Genomic DNA, 24,457 nt, shown 5'->3' with positions numbered 1-24,457 from the left:
CCGCCCTCCCGTGCAACACTGTGCCTCGCCGCGCGTATCCCCACCCGCTCCGGTCCGTCTCCTCCCCTCTCCCGCCCCGCGCGCAAACAGTGCCGCGTTCCCCCACCACGTGGCCATGCTACTTGTTGATCTTCGTTCAGGAACGCGCGACCACGCGCCGCGCCCGTTTCTTCCCGCGTCGACCTAGAAAGAGACACACGAAGTGTGATGTTGGGGTTTTTTTTTTTTTTTTCAGCCTCTTGAATTTCTACACCGTGTATATTGTATGCGCGACACAGGACGATTTCCGCGATTTTCAAAACGAATCTTGGACGGGGAAGGAATTTATTGTGTTCGAATAAATATTTATTTCGATACTGCCTTATAAATCATTTATTTGAAACTAATAATATTGATTTGGAAAAATATTCGTTTGATACAAAAAAAACTTTTCAAAATGGATAAATATTTATTCAGCAGTACTGAAATCAATGTTTATTAATTTAATATTTTTTTCAGTGCGCGTGTAGTTTTAAATGGGTTAATTTATAATTCTTCAAAAGTTTGCATTTTTTTCGAGAACTTTGAGTAATGCATTTTAAAAAGGCATAAAATATTTTATATTTACTTTTTAAACATTTTATTTTAGATTTACGTAGAATAATAACGAAAGTGTCGATTTAAGTAAATAAAATTCAGAAAAGTGAGTTAGAGATATTCATGTTTTCTCTTAAGAAAAGATATATTTATAAAACAAAAGAAATTGTATTATTATCTCTAATAATTTTTAAAAATATGTATTTTGCATTTTTCGCTGCATATTGTCAAACATTTTTATATGACTTGAAAATATGCTTTGCACGAGAGTAATCTACTTTCACATATTCCAAACTGTGCATGCGCGAAATATAGATCATGTATTATTGCACTTTAATAATTACACGAGTATATAGCTTATCTCTACGCATTGAAAATGAGGATAACATACACATTTCGTATTCTGCATATCGCTTGCAATTAAAATCCTCGTTCGCAATTTGTTAACGCGTAATTATTTTAATAACAAAACATGAAAAATGTATCCATCGCGCAATAAGCAACGCACAAACATTACATGGACACATCACAACGTATGTATATGTATACAAAAATGACATATTATGTCCCTTGATGACTAAAAATTTTATAGAATAACAAACGAAATAATGTTTCAAGAAATTGTTTAAATGCTCATGTAATTTCTGTCAATTATAAAAATCATCTTATACAACATGTTGAAGAAAACATATTATTTTTTCTATTGTATCTGACAATTGATTTGATTATCACGATCATGACTTCGATATTTTCGTAGAATAAATTAGTAAAAATTCTGTAAAATTAAATAAACAAATATTATAATAAAACTATGACATTTCTTTAGATAATTACTTGGAAAAATTTATATGTATATCTCGTGAATTATACATTTTAATCCTAGTTACACTGAATTATTATTATCACTGTAAATAAAAATAACTTGTTCTTTCTTCATATGTGGTTTTTTGTATTTAGCTTAGCTTGCTTTGACAATAAATTCAACAATATACGCTTTTATATACGAATCTCCGGCGGTCTGTTGTTGAATGTGTAACCTTGATCTTGTTTTCATGCGTGCACGTGAATAATAAGTGTTGTGTGAGACGGTGAAAATTATTATACATTAAAGCATTATATATCTCTGAAACCGGAAACGGTCCTCATATAACTCAAAGCGAAATGACTCAAAAGGACGCATAATAAATGTGCAAATAATGATTCGCGAGAAATGTAAATGTGTTTTCATGTCCTTATTATTTTATTCGTAAACGGACGCGTTTTGCATATTTAATTCGATTATTATCATTACAAATGTATAGAAAGTATATCATTACTGCTTTGACCTCTAAATTGAATCGTCATCATAGGGAGAATATCCAAATATTAGAGAGAGAGACAATTAGCCAACATTATTCGCCAATAAGGCAAATTCGTAGTAATATTCATATCGAGACATATGTACATAATCTTAATTATAATTCGACTCCTTACATGGAAAGCAATATATTGTAGATTCAGCAATCATGATTTGTGAAGCTTGATTGTACAGAAATATACATATATTTACTAAGTAAATTATATGTCAAACATAGGACTGTGCACATACAAGAGATATGCAAACATTATATAATTGTAAATATAGAGACTAAGTTTAATCAAACCGATTAATGAGATAAATGTAATATTTCCAAATAATAAATATAATAATGCACAATTATATCTAACAAATGTGTGCGTAACAAGAGTTATAATAATTATTAAATGAATAATATGCTCAATCTTCGTTTGAAAAATATTTATAATATATATTATATTTATAATAAATTTATAATATATATAATATAAATTTTTATAATATATATTTATACAATAATTGTAAATATTTTTTATATTTTTTCCTGTTACATATCAAATATTTTATGCAATACATTAATTTACTAATAATGTGTGTATAGATAATAATATTTAAAGCATTATTATTTCAAATTTCACAAATGGATATTCCTAATTTAACGTTAATGTCTCTCTCTCTCTCTTTGACGTACACACATCCATGCAAATACAATACATACACACGTACACTTCTAATCTAAAGGAGCGATCCAGCCACGGAAAATTGTCTTTGATTTGACTGGAAAGGTTGACGTGTATGTTCATTAATAATACGCAACGCAATGCTCGCTGCTACGGAAACAGACATTGTTGGGAGAGTAGACGCTCCGCTAATGACTCGGCCGACTGTAATCATTCGGTGTCGCATGCAGTGCACGTTTATTCCCAATTACCGTAATTATCGCGGTTTTCTATCAAATTAAAGGTTCGTCCGGCACTTTCGTTTCTTCCTGTCACGTTTTTCGCCCGCCAGAGATCGCGGCTGGACCGAGAGAAACCGAGGACGCATAGACGGAGAATGCAGTCCGAGTTGACCCTTTGGACACTCCTGCGAAATTCAATTCCGCGCGTTTCCTCGCGCGGGGTCTCCGGTTCTACAACGTTTCCTTGCAATTAAACTTCTCAACAATCCGTTCGCGATCAATTAGAAGTCCGACGAAGACCGATTTAAGCGAATAATTTTCTCTCGAACGGAGAATGTTTACGGTGAAAATAACAAAATTAGATTTTAGTCGCTCTCGTGTCGCTTCCATCCTCCTTCTTCTCTCTTAAGAATAAACGTCCCTCGAGTATACTTTGGACGAGTGGGCGGTTGATAAAACCGAGCTGCTCCGACAATGTCAGATTATGCAATTGACCCTTGCGGTTGTCTCGAATCGCAGAGCCTCGGCCATTTGAATCTCTTTGGGCATAGTCTAATTGAGTCTCTCTCTCTCTCTCTCTCTCTCTCTCTCAGCTCCCTAAATCGGATTCATTAAAAGCGACGATCACTACGAGAATCCCTCAGAGAGGACCGAGAGTCTCTCTTTGACCCAATTGATAAGACGGATTATCCGGTAACAAATATATAAATAAAATTTATGTCAAACGTAAGAGCGTAAATTACAAGTGTGTATACGTGCGTTATTGTTAAATAAATTATACATATTATACACATATATATATATAATGAAATACATGAAGAATCTCAAATTTATTTCAGCTTAGCTCGATTACAAACGCGAGTGGACGCGAATCGATCGGCTTGGCAATGGTATTTCGGCAATGTCGAAAATTCCGCGCGAATCACATTAATCATCATTACAACAACAAAACTCGCGCGTTGTTAGTTTGGAGCTTTTAATAATCGTTACAGCATCGGGATGTGCCCGCTGGTAACGTATAACAATACGCCGCTCGTCGATTGCACATGTGGCGTTAATTATTCTTCACGAGAAACACTTGCTTTCATTCGATATGACTCATTGTTTCGTATCTTTTGCGCATTTATTGCACAATGTCAATGTGAAGAACGATCGATAACGCATGAATATATTGTTGCAATAAACCAGCAAGATGAAATGAAAATAAATATCCTCGCTTTGTCGATATTCAGATGAGTAATATTTATAGAATATATAACAAACTTTTCTCTCTTAATGCATGAAAATAATATATCACGGAAATATGAATCTCTTATTGTATCACTCAATTCTCAATTGTTTCACAATCAAATATTATTCGCGACGCGACGCAGGAATTTTATCAAATGAGAAGGTTAAAAGTTTTATTTTATAGAATACTCTTTTTAACTTTAAATAACCGCGATGTTAAATGGAATGTCTTTTTCAGCAATTCGAGCAATTAACTTGAATACGAATTTCGTCAACGCGAAAAATTGTCATCAATTTTTGAATGGCTAAATTACGCTATTTGCGTCAGAAAACTTTCCAAACGTTCCCATTGATAAAAGAGAGCATTTTCGGAGGAAAGAATCAGCGAATTACGCACGTTGCATACGAAACGTTGTGCACATGAATGATTAATGTCATTAGAGCGACCATCCGGGATTAAGAAATGTCGTTCATGTTTAAAAGACGAATTAAAATGTAAAAACATATCTTGCGAGCATATTACTTATTTAAATACATGTTTTAAGCATTACATTTAAATTTATGTTAATTAAAATTGCAGATTTGTACGCGTGAAAGATTAATGTCATTCGCGCAACCACTCCAGAATTAAGAAATTTTTCCTTTTAGGAATATGCATTTACCTGTTGCGGTAAGACCGCGCATAAGCTACGAAAGTAATTTTTTTCTACGCGGTTAAATGTAACACTTTTTTTGGAAGAGTCGTTAGCATGGGCGTCCGTAGGATTTTTTCCAGGGAGGGCATAATTAACATTTTTTTTTGGTTTCTTATTTTTTATTCTTTCTTAATTTGTTTTAAATTTAATTTTGTTTTATATTAAATATAAAAAATAATTTTTTTAATGATTCCAAATGTCCCGTCTTGCCTTCTTCTGTGGACGCCCATACTCGTTATAGGGTTTAAAAAAGAAACTCTTTCTCTTTCATTTTCTCTCTCAGCGAATCGAGCGACTATATAATAGTTTGAGTGCAAATTTCGTTTAATTTTTTAATAGCTATCAACTATACTAAATGCAACTTTCGAAACGTTTACATTGATAAAAGAGGTTGCGCATTTTAGGAGGAGAGAATTAGCGAATTACGCACGTTGCATAACTTTTCCGTGGAGTAATAGCCTTGAATTTCACGTTAAATAGAACGCGTATACGCGAATCATAATACATCGTTTTCGCGCCTGTTAAATAGCAGCGTTCGTGTTCTCACGGAATAATAATTAATTCCATTTAACTATCCGTTAAAATCATTCGTCGCGCGTACGAATACATGAACTGAGCGCCGAAACGCCTCTTAATTGTAAACGAGCGGAAAATCGACTTACACCTCGTGTGTAATCGAAAGAAAAAAAAGGAGAGAAAAAATATACAGTCACGTGTGTCGAAGGACAGGCTGTCAGGCGTACAACAATTTTCAATATACATACTAACGTTTGTTGCATGAACCACTTGTGCAGCAATTGTCCCAGTTGCTCGTCAGACACTAGAGGACCTTTTTGTCAATTTCACATACACTGCTGGGACGTTACATTTACACTCGTCATCAATGGCGGCGCGAATTCAAACAAACAATCCAAACATTTCGAAAATATATTTCATTTTCCATCAAATGAATTAATGATCGGTTTTTGTGCTGCTTTACGTAATACACTTGATGATTTCGATCATCGCGCTTGATAAACTTCATAGTTTTCATTTATTCATGATATTTAATTCGATGCGCTTTCAATGATATTATGACAGGAAATGATTATGCAAAATCTATTTCTCTTAATATTTTAATTGCATTATCTCTCAACTGATGACAGAATAATTTACAGAGAGAAAGAGAGAGAGGGGGGGAAGAGAGGAGGACTTAATTACATTATTATGCAAATTAAAAATACAAGATTTGCAGAAAATTTTTATAGAAATATCGAAGGCTATTTTATGTAGATATGTGACCGCATTCTAAAATTTGATATAATTTGCATAGGATTATTATGACGTACATAAATGAGAATATAATTTGTTAAATGCTATAATTTACAATACCAAACAGAATCGAAATATTCCACGAATTTTGCTTGATCGACATTTACGTACATGTATGATGCCGCAGGCGCATTCATTGTAACATTGATGTGAAATTGCAATTCATATCTCAATGCTTTCACGTAAATATGTAACAAAGTATAATCGCATGCTTGCAATATTTGCTTAACATGTGTTTATTTTTCAACACTCTCTCATTAATTAAATTTATTGGCCTTGATTGTGATAATAGTACCTACATTTCATATTGCCTATCATTCTCGAACGGTAAAATCTATACATGAAAGATACGTATACAATAATTTATACTTTTTTCATAAAAATAATTAAATTTAACATTTCATGAAAATTAAATATTTTTCTCGATTTCTTTTTTACTATACTATTGTTTCCATTATTTGTTTCTGTATCGTAATTGAATATTATAAAATAGTAAAAGGAAAACAACTTTATATATTATATTTAAAATAAATTTACTACAAATAAAAACATATGTTAAACATTGAAAAATCCTCTTTATAAAAATAGAGATCCTACAATTATATTATATATTATTGTACTTCATCGAATGTACGATATTTATAATATAAAGTAGTATAATGACAAAAAATTAGTGCCAGTTGGGTTAATGGATTGTGTTTCTTTCTCAGTTTAATATTAGATCAAATAATATTATTTTATTAAACAAAAGCAATTTTTCTAATACACTTTTGACATTCGAAAAGATATATACTCTTATTATAGAGTATATGGTATGTCATTTCGATAATTGTATAAGATCATATTATATATGAATTAGCATATTGAATGACCAAGCACAATTTATGAAATAGCTGTCTCATAATAGAGATATATTAATTCTCGTAATATAACGTTTACATAATACATATGATTTAAATAATATATATCAAAAGCGATATTATATCGATTGATATAAAAATCATTGTCTATATACTATGTAGTCCATAGAGTTATATGTACATCGTGCATTCTTATCAGATCGCGTTGTAACATTTGCGCTATAAATAATCATACGAAATACAACATCGTAGTCGTAAATAACAATTTATGTTGTTTATCGTTGCTGCATCTCACAGCGTGGCACATTTTGCAACATGTAGACGAAGAAACGATTTAAAGCTGATGACGTAACGTTAGCTTGAAACGAAGTCGCATGTAAATTTAACCCGAACCCTCGAGTCAGTAAATTCCCGCAGTATATATTTGACGCGATTCGCTTCAAGGAAATAAATTTCGGTATCGCGAGTAAATTTCATTCCGCGGCGCGTTCGACAAATATTGTTCATCAAAACTGGTTCATCGAAAATCGTCGGTCAGCTGGTGTTTAAAAATGACGATAACCGAATCGCGCGACCGGATTCTATTTCTGCGTGCGCGCGTCAGACGCGAAAAATCGATATGGCCACATAATCGAACTAACCGAGAGCCTCCTCGACAAGTCGCCGCTGCTGATCGAAAGGAATAATTGACGCGAATATTAAGATCGGTCATATTAAAAGCCAACCACTATAATAGACCGCGCCTTTTTACGTCGCGCGAACGATAAAGTATAATCCCCGCGGGAGAGAGAATGCGTTCGCATTACCATTACCAGGCGGAAAATAAATTAGATGATAGCGTATACGCACGACATAGCGAGTATATAAATTCCCATAGCGTCCCGCTATATTGCTTTTTTTCATTCTGCAATTCTTTATATGAATGATGTTCATGTAAAAAAAATACTTGCAGGCGTTATAATGACACGCGCGTTACAGTTATCAATCTACTCATCTACGTGTCTCTATCTGAATAACCGAGGTGTCTAGCATGTTCGTGATCAAATTAATTGGAAATTTATCTAGACAATATAAACGAAAGTATCAACGATATGTAAAATATTATTTACGGATCTCTCATAAACTAGGTCGCCGTATATATGGCAATATAAATGATATAGATTACGCGATGCATCATCGTGCAATCGCAATTTTCTTTATTACGTCATATCATTTCTGCTGATTTCTATTTCTTGAATTTTGTATCGTTCGGCACGAAATTGTGAAAAATTTAATCGCGTACTAATTGAGATAATGAATAATTATTGTAATTTTATAATACCATAAAAATTCAATTGAATCACGAGATATTTGGCAAAGTAATATAGTTAATGATATGCATTAATAAAATTGCAAAACTTGATGTAATTACAAATCCGAAAATCTGAATTATCGAAAACAGATAAATTCGCGCGGCAACTCTAATAAAATATTTCCGAAAAAAGAATTAATTACAAAAGAATGTAATATTGCGATACATATTGTATTCTTCGGAATGTAACGATTCGTTCCGAGTTAATAATCGCAACATTCGTTCTAATAATTTCCTAACAATGTGCTTTAACCACACCACGCAATAACGAATTACGCGCGACATCGAAAAACAGGCGGTCAGGCTATTCAAGTCGTAATGCATTTTCTGGCAGAGTCCGGCGGATGGCACGGCCGTCCGAGCGTTTCGTTGCCGTAAATTACATTCGGAAGCGGTTCCGGACCTATTTTGATTTGCATATTGGGGACCGCAATGTGCCATCGAATGGCCTGCAAGCACTATTTGCCGCAGCGCAATTCGCCGACACCGCGCTAACTAATCGCGAGAGCGCTTGCGTCCGCCTGGGTTCGCATATCATTACCGATACTCTTGTAATACTGTAACGTGAAAGAGGGATTCTTAATCAATTCGGATTTTAAATTTCCGATTAGAAAAAAATGTGCCGTGATCGAAACGTGTCAATTGGCTCGACGTAGAATCGATACGTCGCGCTTGCGATATATCGCGATTGCGTGTATCGTATATATGTATAGGTACGTATATACGCGTCGATCATCGATGAAACGCCCCGTTGACGTATAAATCCTGCGAGCCTTATCTTTCCATTTTCTGCGCAAGCACAGAAGCAAGTTAAATAGATGTGCCATTGTTCACCGCGATGTGACCTCCCATGTGATAAATCCGCAAGTTTTAGTTAAATGCGACTCATGCTCTTTTCTACGCATAATCAAACTTGTTCCGCAAATACGAAGAGTTCATATCTAGTTTTTTCTGTAGAATATTATGTTCATTGATAAAACGTCGGAAAAATGTAACGTATAAATTAAAAATATGTAATTCCGGCGCAAATGCTTCAAACATACGAGTCATTTGTGGCGGAACAATTATTCGGGAATATGGGATAAATATTGTCAACCATATTTATTACAGTTGCTGAATTTGTTTGGAATTTTTTAAATACATATGATGTTTCTGTGTACGAGCGCGTACTACTTTATAAAAATTTGACGAATATTTGAAGTGGAAATATTTCGAAATAATCAAGTGGTGAATGACAGGAAAATGACAATCGCGAAAAAAAGAAAGAAAAATAATAAAAGCGTAAATAAAAAGTAATGCCCAAAATGTGTAAATAAAAAGTAATGCCCAAAATGTGTAAATAAAAAATGATGCTCTTAAATCCCTTTTTCAGCAAACAAAATTTGTATAAGGTAAGATACCATGAAAAAGATTTTCAAAAATAAATCATTATTTGCAACTAAACTATTACGTTTAATTTTCAAGATATTTTCAAGATAAATCAAAGTTCTAGTTAAGTTGCCTAATTTGTAAATGATAAACATAATTTTTGTAATAAAATAAAATATCGTTGCAATCGTTATTTAATTGCAATATATTATGCAAATATGAGTAATAAAATTTTTGTAATGTTATTATTATTTTTATTATAGATGGTACGAGTATATTTCCTTGACGTTTTATTACGCAAATAATAAATTATTATGATGTAACAATCAACAATAGCGATAATATAAATTTTGTCGAAAAATTTTACTTTATCAGTGTCAATTTCCCTATCGTCATACAATTGATTTCAATAAATTTTAGTTGTGACATAATCAACTTGTATTATTTTATTGATCCAAAATAACTCATGATATACCATGATAAAAGTACATATATTTGTAAAAATCAATAAAAAATTAATTTGAATCTTATATTTTTTCTGCTCAAAAGGGGACTTTTCTAGGTATCACACACTCATTATATAAATGTTTTACCCGATGAAAACTCAAGTTAGAGTATAGCCCGATCGTCGTGTCACAACGCGAGTCTATTTTTCTATGACGTAGCGAAAGCGTATAAAATGTTATATTTTCGGATGCGATAATGTTGCATCCTGCAATAAATATCCAGTTGGATATGCTAAAATTTATAATATTTTATTCTCTCATATTTATACGTAAATGCAATGCATCTTCCGCATCTCATTTTTAACCATTATTTTCAACATCATTATTCAATCAATATTTTCGTCGACATTCATTATTAGATGAAAAATATCAAGTTACATTCAGCTGTATACATATAATACATATCTACAGCTTATTCGCTATTATTTTCGATATTCATACAACAAAGAGCGACGCGTATCTAATTTATTTTCCCAATGATAAGTCAGACTTGGTCTCCCGAGAGAGACACACATACAATCTATACTCTATCCCTCCAACATATGTATCCACATCGAGCGCGCGGTGTCCCCAATCCGGGATGCATAGGTAAGCGCTTTCAGTTAAACAACTTTCCAAATTAGACGACCACCGGGCAAGTTAGTTGCAGGGGGAAGAACCGGGCTAATGAGACACGGCTAAACTCAGCATGACCAATCCCGTAATTATGGACTGTAATTGACTATAGTTCGGCACTTGTTGTGCTTCGTGCATACCTATGAGATCATCTTGGACATAGAGCTCGGCAAGTAAGTTCCATTCTCTCGTATTTCCCCGACGCTTGTGTTTGTTTTCCTTTTCCTAAGCCGTGCCACGTATATATGAAGGATGCATATCGATATAACGAAACTTTGTTTCCCGCAGGAATTATATGTATATCGACAATATGTATAACTTTGATGCCTCTCCATCTGCTCGAACTTTTCAGTTATATATATTTTCGTGATACTGTAAGTAATCTTCATTTCTCAAAAATGCATTTTCCTAAGTTTGCGCGTGCAAGTTAATCGATCTATTTTTCTATGACGTAGCGAAAGCGTATAAAATGTTATATTTTCGGATGCGATAATGTTGCATCCTGCAATAAATATCCAGTTGGATATGCTAAAATTTATAATATTTTATTCTCTCATATTTATACGTAAATGCAATGCATCTTCCGCATCTCATTTTTAACCATTATTTTCAACATCATTATTCAATCAATATTTTTGTCGACATTCATTATTAGATGAAAAATATCAAGTTACATTCAGCTGTATACATATAATACATATCTACAGCTTATTCGCTATTATTTTCGATATTCATACAACAAAGAGCGTATCTAATTTATTTTCCCAATGATAAGTCAACCGATAAAATCCTTATATATTTGATGCGATCATTTTTGTTTGATCGCCATAGTCTTTTACCCAGTTCGCCCTCGTCGTGAGAACAATTAGAGAAATGACGGAAGACATTGAGTAATCTTGCGATACGATGCGGATAATAAAAGTAGCGCAAAGTCTACTATAAAAACTCCATCACTGTCCGCGGTAACGATGCTCGAGCCTTATACTTTGTCGAGCGAATTATGATTTATGGATAGCACTACGGGGTGACCGCGTGGGGGATGCGAATCTACCCTAACCTTGCGACGCGTCAAACAAATCCCCTTCGGGATTCTCCATTTATTCCGCGTTATACACGTGCTTCGCGCCCTCCTCTCTCTCTCTTTTCTCCTATACACACGTAGTCGCATTACGTATACAAAAAAAAACACGAGGATATGTGTCGCTTCATGTAAAAATATACTATGAATGCTATATATACACACAATGTCCCGCGAAATTATATCTCATATATTTTGAAAAAAAAAAAAAAAAAAACAAAAAAAAAACAAGTACCTCTCATAGTTTTTCGAAACACAAAAAGGGAGTGACTTTTATATATCAGAGTCTCTTCGCCAAAAATATATTACCCTGCAAAATGAGTTGGATACATGCAAAATTCTTCTCAAACTATACATTTTATGTAAAATGTATCTGAAACGTACAAGTATGTATGTATATATGTGTGTGATTGCAAATGTATGGCGATTTCTCGTTAAACTAATTATAATGCGTGAATTGTGTTGTACCACAATCACACTTCTTTATTATTTTTGGTTTCAAAATATTTAATAGCTCTTTAAATCTTTTAAAAATTCATACAGTTTAATGTACATCGAGCGAACAAAATATTAAAAAGCATATATGTTCATTTAAAAGATATAATATATATACATATAATGTTAGTAAAATATAAAAGTTTTAGATATTACAAAATATATCCGATGTTTGAATTAAAATAATATTTGTCATATATATTTTTTCGGCAAACGATTCGTGTGAATGTCCAAGAACAAAATCCATTATTACGGTAATTTACAGATATAATCGAGCCGATCCCATTTTCGCGCTAAATCATATTTCCTCGTATTTTTCCGTTCGTTTATCGGAAAATTCTCTTGAGGCGCTTCATCTATTTTTCTGTCGCCGATAAATTTAACTGGCTGCTTGCAATTCGGGCCAAAGAGTAGAAGCCGCCAAATATGTTGGATCAAAAAACAAGATTTTTTATCGATGGTTTAGTAAATGTATTCTAAGCAGCACATTTCGCGTAAAATGTTTGCTCATATCGATATATAATATTGCGTGTGTATATTTTAGAGATACTGTTTCTTTGGTATATATTTTATAATTTAATATTACTATGCTTTTTTTAAATCTTTGAAAAAAATAATTTTATCAAAATTTTAATGTGATTAATTAGAATATTCTTATCACAAATATCAAAAAATGTTTTATACAAAAGTTTTATAATAGGAACATCTCTACTTAACCATATTAATAAAATTTCGAAAAACTCTTGTTTTTCAAAGATTACAAAAAATTTATTTTCAAAATTTATTTGGGGATAATACGTTTGTATCGAATAATCTAATATTAAAATGCAAAAAAAAAAAAAATATTCTTGTGCATAAGAGATGAAAGTCGGTAAATAATAGAAATTAAAGATATCGCCACGTAAGTTACTAACGCTTATGTCAAAAGTCCGAGATCGCGTTTTTATTCGGTCGGATGAATCTCAATGGAAATCTCGTTTAAAAATAACAGTCATGGGTTTACGATATCTAAGTTGACGTGAGTTTCAAAGACGACTATACGACCATTGCTCTTTAACCATTAAAGGGGGAAAAAAATGTCTTTATAGACTAGCTCTTTGAAGAAGCAAAATGAGAGAACCCGGGCTTCGCGTTTCAAACTGCTTTCAGTATATGCCATTTATTTAGAACCGTGCTTGCATGTGTAGAAAATTCAATTCTCTATCTCGCGTTCTTTCTCTTGGTCTCCTTTCGGCTCTTCTCTCGTTTTGCTGCTTTGTCACTTTGTCTCGGTGTCGCACGTTCGTTTCCTAGCCTAGTGCGGAAAAAGACGTTCTGATACGGACATTATCTCCCGGAAAATAAATTGCATTCGATGCTGCGGGTTTTACTTCGTTCGTTTGAGGAGCAAGATACCGAGCCGCTTTCGCGTACCCAAACGATAACGAGTTTTCGAAAAATTAGAAAAATATAGTGCCCAGTACTAAAATAATGCGACAAGATATACTTCCTAACAATTTAAATAAAACGAAAGCAATTTGTATGAAAAATAAAGATTTAAGATTAATAATGTACGTTTAAATTATTTCAATATTCAAAATTTGCTCTTCAATTCTTACTTGCAATATAAATAAGAAAGTTTTTATTTTATGCAAATATGTCTGTGTATTTTATCTTATATTTCAGACGGAATTTTTAACGACTCTAAAATACGCTATGGAGACCACGAAATTATATTGTTATATTGTTATTATTATGTAAAGTGTAAAACGATAAAACTGCATGATAATCAACTAAAACATTATATCATAACTTGTTCTCTTCAGTAGAAGGAAACATTTTCGTAAATTATATATGTAAATATACAAGGTTGAGAAGTAACTCGTTACTTGTAACAAAGTTACAGTTACAGTTAAATTTTTTGGTAACATAACTTCGTTCCTTTTTCTGCATTTATAGATGTAACTTAGTTACATTTTTTGGTAATTAGTAACTTATTTAATAGTTCATTTGAAACTTAGGACTAACAATTTTTCGGAAAGTTACATACGACTGTCTGAAATTTTATGAATTTTTTAACTGAAAAATCTGAATCCTATAATTTTTATTCTAAGTAAATAATATTAATTATTGTGTTATAAGAAGTTAATTTATTACAAATTATTAATTAAATATTTAATGTATGTATTAAATCATTAATTTAATATATTAAATATATTTTCATTTTAAATTTAAAACAGTTGTAATTTATTGCATATAAAATAATGAATAGGATCGATTTAACCACATCAATATTGGTAATAACCACATTCCTATTGGTTTATGTAACAAAAAACTTTAGGCACTGGCTCTATGATTGGCTGTGGTCAATATTAACGTGGTCAATCGAGACGCTCCCTAAAATAATATAGCACATAATCAAGTATGTAATTTAATAAAGCTTGAAATACATAATTTTATATTTAATTTTATATTTAGATTATATTTAAAATATAATAGAAACTCATTGCAAAAAAAGTAACTGAAAAGTAACGATTCGTTACTTCTTGAGTTATATAACTGTAACTTGTTATTTTTCTGAGTTAGTCACTGCTAACTGTAACTGTAACTAGATACTTTTATAAAATAACTTTCTCAACCCTGTAAATAAATTATATTGTAAATTATGTGAGTAATATGTAAGATAGCAAACATATTTCTGTATGCGACGGTTATATATATACACAATAAAAACACAATCAAAAATAGTCACACAAAAGTTTATCAAGAGAAATATAAAACACATTATTTTAACTACTCCCTTAGAGGAACTAGATACATTATATAAACTATTAAAATTATACGCCAACAACATTCGACAGAAACATATAGAGCTGCGTGCATGTCCTCGTTTCATATCATCCCATGTGTCATCTACCTCATTCAGACACGTGACAAACTTTTGAAAGGGCAAATGAAACTAGAAGTTTCAATTAGCCGGAAATTTTGTTAACTGATTGTTTGTCCAAAAGTTTTGAACTAACGCGTTAATCTATAATTAATTGGCAAAAATAAACTAGAAATTAGTCTTTTTATCTAAACATTATTGTAATTTAAATAAGCATAAAATATTAATATAACAATATATATTGATATATCGTTCACAAAAGACTATACATGGAAAAAATATAATATAAATTATAATATAATTTTTATTATATTATAAAGCATACAAACATGAAGAAAAATTATCATATTTTTTACCGAGTATATTATATATATATATATTCTATTTTACAAGGACGTACTAGTAATTATTCAAATATTTTGATGCACAAACGCATTAATAAACAACAAAACAAGTGCATTTACCATTTTTGTAATAAATATTCTAACATGGTTATATTTCAGTTTTACAATAAATATTGTAAAAAAATGTATGCATTTGTACCGTAAAATTTTTCGTGTAATTTTATAACATGTATAAAGAATCCCATTTTTGTAAATTTACGAATGAGATTAATATAAAACGTGTATAACATTCGCTGATAAAAGGTTACTTAAAAAAAATTCAGAAAAAAAATCTATTTTTTCCACATTTTATTAATATTTATACATATTTCAATTAAAATTTATTAGCAACACAAAAACATGTTTGTCAGAAAAAATGAAGCAGACTTTTGTAAATTACTTGTAAAGTCAAATATTAATAGGTAACATCTTCAAAACAACTCAATAATTTCTTACTCATGAATCTCTAATTTCGTATCTCGAGATACAGTTTTGAATGACAAGTACATTATAATTAATTTTATAACTGTGACTTAATTTTATTTCTATTTTTTTAGGTACATATATAGCTACTTTTTAATACTGCAATTTTTTTAAATGTTGAATTTACACAAAAATATTTATGTGTATGTTTGTATTAAGGAACGAATGTTTTTACCGAAGAACTATCGATAAACAGAGAAACGCGGCACACACTTGTCACGTTGCGTGCTTGAATGTATCCGCAATAATCTGCATTCGTAGAAAGAAACATGCATGAGTCTTCTCACTTCTTAGATCGAGTTTGTCGGAAAACTTGTTCGAGGAATATATTCTTGCAGGAAATTTCGCTCGTTTTCTTACTCGTTTGTCTAAATCTCGACTCGAACGCATGCACGCACGTACGCACAAGAGATCGAATCTTCTATAAGATGTATGGATACGGGAGAAGAGAATCGCACCCTGTGTGAAATGAGAGAACTCAATCTCTATTATCATACGCGGTGGGAATAAAGAAGACTATCAAAGATTTTTTTCAGATCAACGATTATATGTATATATTCCTCTTTTTTAAATTTTTCTTTGACGCGTTTTCGCATCGAACTTATTCAAAGCAGGATAAAGCAATAAATGTTATATATTTTAGTGGATAATTCGACTAAAAAACTTTTTATATTATTAATTAAATCGAGGAATGTCAAACTTTTTTCAATTGCTACTCCTATATCAAAAAAGAGAAAATATTTTATATATGTATGTATCAATTGTTTTGCAATATATGTAATTGCAATATATCTTATATTTTGTTAAATTAATATAAACAATTATTAATATCTATAATTTTTAAACACAAATTAAAATTTTTAATTATAAGATAGTATAATAATGTAAGTAATGTTTCTAAAATGTCATGTAAAAATTTGTAACCAATTATATGTGCATATACTTTCTCCTTCCCGATATTCGTATGTATTGTTCACATAAAACTATCGTTATTTTTATATTGTGCATTTTATATTTATAAGAAGATTTAATATTAAATTTATTTTTTGATCTATTATATTCTCTGAAAATCTCTATCTTAATGAAGTGTCAACACAATATCTGTAATCAAATCTCGACACGTGATAAAATTCCGATAATTTTTGGATTAATTTATTAAAAAGACATATCGACATTCTTTGATATACATATATGTATATATATGTATATATCAAAGAATGTCATCTTTTTAATAAATGTGTTTTTCTAATAAATTAACCAAAAAATTATCGGAATTTTATCACGTGTCGAGATTTGATTACAGATATTGTGTTGACACTTCATTAAGATAGAGATTTTCAGAGAATATAATAGATCGAAAAATAAATTTAATATTAAATCTTCTTTCTCTCTTTTCTCTTTCTCCCTCTCTCTAATAAAAAAATATTTTAAGTTATTTGAAGATTTCTTTTAACATTGATAAATATTTCTTTTTTCTCTAGCTTCACAACTCTTAAAAAAAATTATCCACAATTTTGTTCTATGATCTTATTGTCAATATATTTTAAAAACATTTTAATAATATATTTTTAAAAGTATCATGTATTGTACTTTATACACACACACACACATACAAACATATATATATAAATCCTATTGTACAAGATACAGAAAATTCGTATCTATGCGAGCAAAAATTAATTTAGTGAAAAATTCTGTAACATTTAACGATGTGCGTTACATGAGCCGAATACCGATATTTATCGGAATATTTTCGGATCATTGCACGAACTTGTCGAATTTATTATTCAAAAGAGCTTTTACCAGAAATTTATACGCATCGTTAAAACGCCGTTTACGAAATTTGAACTTATATTCGAATTGTTATAGAAATGCGAATTTGTTTCTCGATGATATATTAATTAAGATATTACGAGTGCATTATTATTGCTACCTCAAATACATATCTATTTATTTTCTTAAATAGGAAAAAATATCAAAAAATTATTTAATTAAAAAGTTATGATATTTTTAAAATATCGGTACCTATATCTCTTTTTGCTTTTTTCCCGTGTTATATTATAAAATTAAAATTATTATATAGTACAATATATCGTCAAATTTCACATATCGATATTTTTGTTTAATCTTTTAGCACATAAAACTCTACAAAATAAATACTAAAAAAATATTTTTCGTTTCTTTATCAAATATAATCAATATATAAATATATATATACATATATACATACATAGATATATATATATTTTAACTATTTCGAAAAATTTTAATTTGATTTTGTATTATCCAGTACCAATAAAAGATATTGAATAATTTAAAAAAGTAAAACTCTTCTCTCGACCGTACTGGCAAATATTATTTATTAAATTACAACGTTTCGACCCAATCAAGTGATTTGTGAAAATAAAAAGAAAATTATAATTTTATTTTTATTTTCACAAATCGCTTGATAAGGACTCAAAGAAGGGTCGAAACGTTGTGATTTAATAAATAATATTTGCTAGTACGGTCGAGAAAAGAATTTTACTTTTTTAAATTCTGTCTGGCGATTCTCAAATATCTACGTTTTTATTAAATAATTTAATTAATTATTAATATTTTAATATTCGATATTTTATACATTTTTAAATTAAATTAAAAAATTTGCAGTAAGCGATATTTCACATAGGTACATTATCAAATGTATATTAAATTTGTATTGATCGTTATTATTTGAAATAAAGTCTAACGCATTTTTTTAACAATATAACTTACAAGGAAATGGAGTAAATTTTCTCTTTCCGATTTTTATGAACCTTGAATAAGTTGTAGATCAAAATAAAAGATACTTTTTTTATATTTGTGTTAACGTTACTGTTAAAAGAGTAAAACATTTCTTAAAAAAAAATAACAATTTTTATATAGTTTTGAGTGAATACCATCGAAACGGTAAAAGATATAAAAAATGTTTATATTTTTATATTAAAGTTTTATGGTTTTTAATATACTTTATAACAATGTATAATTACATTTTTCGAAATTTTTCTTCCCTTGTTATAATTTTTGAAATTTACCTTTTGTCAAAACTTAAAATATATTTCACGCCAAATTTAATCAATAATAAAGGCGTATTCCAAAATCGCATAGTTTAAAAATAAACTAGAAATATCTTTGTTTGCATTTTATCAATATATTCGTTTTATACAGCGTTTGCTATACTTATGACGAAAATTTTTTCTTCTTAATATTACAAAGATAATCATGCATTATTAATAAATAATTAAATTAACAGATAACATAAAACACATATACGTATTCATATTTATTAATTAAATGCATAATAATAATTTATATCATAATAATAATAATTTATATTTAATAATTTACATTTTATATATTTATATATTTATAATATAATTATAATGGCAAATAAATAATTTACACATGTGAAAAGATACATTCTTATGTGTTAAAAATAGAATTAGCCGAACAAGAAAAAATCTATTTGATGAGAGATATCAATATAGATTAATAGATACAATGATATGGCAAATAAACAAAGAAAGATATTCTGTAATCGCAAAATTGAAAAGATGACATGGATGTAACAATATAATTGTATTTATAACTACGTACAATATAACACACATGAATTATTATAAAAGCATTCATCGTTATGAATGAAAATTAAAATTCAGTATATGATTTCATTTTATTAGTATAATTACGGTTTAGTAAGAAATAATTTATTATGTATACTGAACTTTTCATACACAATGATGAATGCGTTTACAATAATGCGTAGGAATTATGTTACGCGCAGTTCTAAATACAATTGCATTCATGTCATTTTTTCAAATTGTGCAATGCGATTACATAAGCACATTTCGTTCATTTATATTTATTGCACCGTATTATATTGTATTCATTAATCTATTGATATCTCATCAAAGAGATTTTTCCTTACTCATCATTATAAGAACATATAATTGTTTTCATATGTAAATTATTTATTACTATCATAATTAATATAATATAATATATAAATATAATATAAAAAATTGTAATCTGTAAATTATTTAATATAAATTATTAAATAATTTTATAAATTATTATAAAGTTTAGTAAATATAAATATATAAATTGTAATGTTTAAGTTATTTATTAATTTAATTATTTATTAAAAATTCATAATTTTCTTTGCGATCACATAAGAAGAAATTGTATAAGTAACGAATAGTATGAAACGGATATATATATATAGATATTTTTAGCTCATTTTTGAAAAATGTTATCACGGAATACAATTTTATTATATATAATTGAATTTTATTATATATGATTAAACAATTTTATTAACAATTTTATTATATATGTAATTGAATTTAACGTGAAATATGCTTTAACTTTTGTTTTAAGGTAAAATTGTAAAATTTTCAAAAATTATGAGGGAGAGAAATTTCGAAAAATATTACATTTAAAAATCTAATTACGTTATTATCAAGTAAATTAAAAATACACTATAAAAAATCTTATTTCAAACATTTTTTCTATATCTTTTATTGTTTCGACAAAATTCACTTAGAAAAAAACCGATTTGTTCAAAGAGGTGCTTCGCTTAACGACATCAGCATATATAAAAAAATGTTTCTTATTTTGAATTACAATAGACAACATATTTCAAAGTTTATTAAAAATGGAGGGGAATTTTTTAACCCCTTCTTTGTTACTTAAGTATATGCGTATATATAATATAATATATATTGTTCAATAATAATATGTTGTTTATCATAGCTTTTGCAATCAATGTTATCAGTTTGAATATCAATTTCATTAACGGAATATAATCAGCAATATAGATCCGGTTAATAAGTATCGCCGTAAATCGAGACGGATGAAATTCAGAATATCCATCTACATATAGCACATTCATCAATTCCGCTTCTTTCATACCGTGATTGTATCGAAAAAAAAATGCAACATTAATTTTCATAAAATTAAAATATAAATCTAGATATACGAAATGTTTTCTCATGCAGATATGATGTATACATGACATTTAAATAATATATATATTTTTGTCTTTTATTACATTTTCCCAAATTTATTTCTATTAAAATGATCCCTATATTACTTATATGTGCATTTATAAAATAAAACAGATGGAAATTTTTCCAAACTTGTTTTTTCATGACTTTAATACAGAGGCAATTGAATAAAGTCATACATGTATCTACTAGAATAGAGTGGATTTGACTATATGCGGATTACGTTTAATCGCGCGAGCAATATTTGCCAAACATCAAAATATCAATTTATGAAATGAAAAGAAAACAACATATATCTACCTTAACCACCATTGAAAGGATCCTTCGTAATTCTCAATATTCCGATCACATTGAAATGGATGTAAATTCGGATGCGAAAATTAATATCCGACCATCGTCCTGAACTGACCGTGATAAACGCACAATCGATGCGGTTTTTAATCTATCGCAATTCCACAAAACCACCAACACACGATTCATCGCCGCGCTCAAATACCACAACTGAACAACAGTTGTTCGCGCTTAAAACTCGACAGGAGACATTGTGGAGACCTCTATTGATCAGCTGTGAATACGAATTTGCTCATACTTTATATAACAACCAAAAAACGGAATAATTAAAATCGTAATATTTGTAATTTTTAAGAATTGTCTGCAAGTTTTGGTAAAGTAATTTTCTGAAAAAAATTTGAATGAAAACTAATAAACGTATAGAGAATTCCAGCTAGTTTTGAACGAATTGAGAATTTATTTCTTAGTGTTGGTAACTCTGGTGAAACCGGAGTTTGTATTATTCGCGCGAGGTCTCTATTATGAAATCGGATTTAAAGTTTCTAGAAGTCCTAAAAATCCTTTACATTACTAGGAACTCTAATCGGAATCACAATGGCATCATTTTATGCGGGAACTTTGTGATTCTATGGCCATGCAAGGTTTTATAACATTTTGCAACATTTACATTTAATAAAATTATTATTTGCGTGTTTTATGAAATTGCGAACAGGAATTAACAAAAGATTCTAACGAAAGAATATTTTATTCCAAGGTCGATGAGGGATTTAAACTACAATAGTTTAAATCCAATATGTCAGAATATTTTATTTGCTTGTGCATTTCTTATTTTACGTATCGTCTTCTTTCTCTTTGCTTCACATTTATAAAGTATATGTATTTCTATTTTATTTTAAGTACATTTAAAAAAACAAACTTTAATTTTATACAAGTAGTGGCATGTAAAAATCTGGACCAATATAGAAGAGATTTCGGTACTTGCAAATATGTACAAAAACATCAAACTCTTTGCCAATTTCAATACGCTGTTCACTTTTTAAGCATAAATTTTATATTAATATCGTTTCACAAAAACATTAATCTACAAATTGCAGCAACAATATACAAAAATCATATACTATTAAAAAATTATATCTAAATAAAGGTAAATAAATTTAAAAAATTTAAGTATCAATATTCTTACTGATAATACTGAATTAATATTTTCTAGTTATAATTAAATGAAGAATTCTATAGCTAAAAAACATTAGCTATCATATCTAAAAATTTAGCCATAATAACTAAATTTGATGTGTAATATACACGGAGAGAACTTTTCATTATATTTTACAGCAAAATTCACTAATTTTATCATGTTTAATAATACAAAAATTACCATGCTGCATGTTAAAATTATCATGAATAATTAAATTAGATTAAAAATGTTAAGCTGCATTGTAAAATCACTTTTTTGGTACCTCTTCAAAACCTTTAAAGAATCATAAGTTTTTAATCAAATATGTTATATATCTTTATTGTGGTAGATATTAATATTTTTAATAAATATTAATTAGAGAAACTTTTACAAAATTATTCCAATATCATATTGTGCCATACGATTACTATGGAATTTTCGGATATTATCAGGATAAATTCTAAGACAAAATTCTTTCTTGTGTAGTTAGTTATGATAGTTAATTTTTTCTGTGCAAGAGCGTGTGTTAAATAAAAAATGAATTTCATGCATTTTGCCTCTATAAATATTATTTCTTCATTTTTCTTCAAGACTTACCATCTCAATATTGTTTGCGATACACATCTCTCTTTCATACATAATTTTCACAAAATTATTATTCAAAATTTACAGAAAAATTGATGAGACTCACCGATACGATTCGCAGCAGTGAAGTTGTAAACTGTAAAATATATATAAATACATGAAAATTAATATAGTAAAATTTAAAATAAAATTAATATATCAAAAACTAAAATTATGATAATATATCAATTACAATATAATAGTATAATAAAATAAATAATAATAATAATATAATAAATAATATATATATATATATATAAAATAATAAATAAATTATTCACCATATATTTGGTTTGACGTTACCCGATGCCATCCTGAGCCTCCTCCTCCTCTCGTAGAAGCTTCGAAACACACTTGCACTCGCTTTACTTTTTTTCATTAACGACGCCCGTGTTTTAATTATCACAAACTTCGACGAGTTTCGGTAAAACACGAGAAACGCGAAAGCTTATTCGCGAATAAAACGACGCACTTGGAAGTCGCCGATATTCCCGAACACCGTGTATAGCATACTCGCGATTCGTCGCGTATTTCGATAATACAAATATAATCCAAATATTTCCGACTCGACGATTCACGAGGAAAAAAGAGCAACGTACGATATTAAAAAATAACAATAACAATATGGCGGCGCGATCTTTTTGTCGACCTGCGATTTTAATGAAAATAATTACGAGCTTTTTTTCTCGTGAAAGGATACGTCGACACGATGACGCGGAAGTACGACCGGAAATGCGCGCTCGTCCACTTAGAATACGATCGACAATGTCGAAAAACTCCGGAAATTCGCGTCGCAAACAGAGCCGATAATTCTCGTGATCCGCCTTCGTGAACTCGCGCGCGCGAATTTTCGGCCGCTCGAGTCGGAGCTGTGACGTCACGCGAAGTATGCGTGGGACGAAGCGAAATTGAGCGAGATTCGCGGCCGACAAGGTTATTAATCTCGCGCGTGCACGATGCGAATACGATGTCGGGACACGCGGCGCGATCAGATTTATATGATAATTAATCAACGTAAGGCACTAATTAATGTATACTCACACTAATTAACATATATATACTGGTATTTTCATGGACCGGCGAGGACCGCGCAAACGTTCGCCACAAACAATGCGAAAGTGCAGCAGAGGGCAGCAGCCAGCAGCATTCTAGATTGTGTTCGAAAATACGTTCATCGAGGGTGAAACGCTCGATTGACCAATCAGGACACAGGGATCCTCGGTCTCCGATTGGTCGGTCAAATTCTGCACTTTGACGAACGGATTTTTGAACGCAACCAAATAAAAA

General features: G+C 29.9%; 1 long non-coding RNA gene across 1 annotated transcript; it reads right to left on the bottom strand.

Annotated features, from left to right (window-relative positions):
- Window positions 1–98: 98 nt before the first annotated feature.
- Window positions 99–24,265, bottom strand: LOC114936275 (uncharacterized). The gene is made up of 3 exons (XR_003820671.2): window positions 23,452–24,265; window positions 23,238–23,267; window positions 99–183 (listed from the first exon to the last, which is right to left on the bottom strand). It is a non-coding gene; the product is annotated as an uncharacterized LOC114936275 (long non-coding RNA).
- Window positions 24,266–24,457: the final 192 nt, after the last annotated feature.

The sequence above is a fragment of the Nylanderia fulva genome, unplaced genomic scaffold, assembly GCF_048542155.1.
Source record: "Nylanderia fulva isolate GAGA-0341 unplaced genomic scaffold, ASM4854215v1 Scaffold4, whole genome shotgun sequence".
Classification (NCBI taxonomy): Eukaryota; Metazoa; Arthropoda; class Insecta; order Hymenoptera; family Formicidae; genus Nylanderia; species Nylanderia fulva.
The sequence above is the reverse complement of the archived record's forward strand: the minus strand, read 5'-3'. Positions and strand labels throughout refer to the sequence as shown.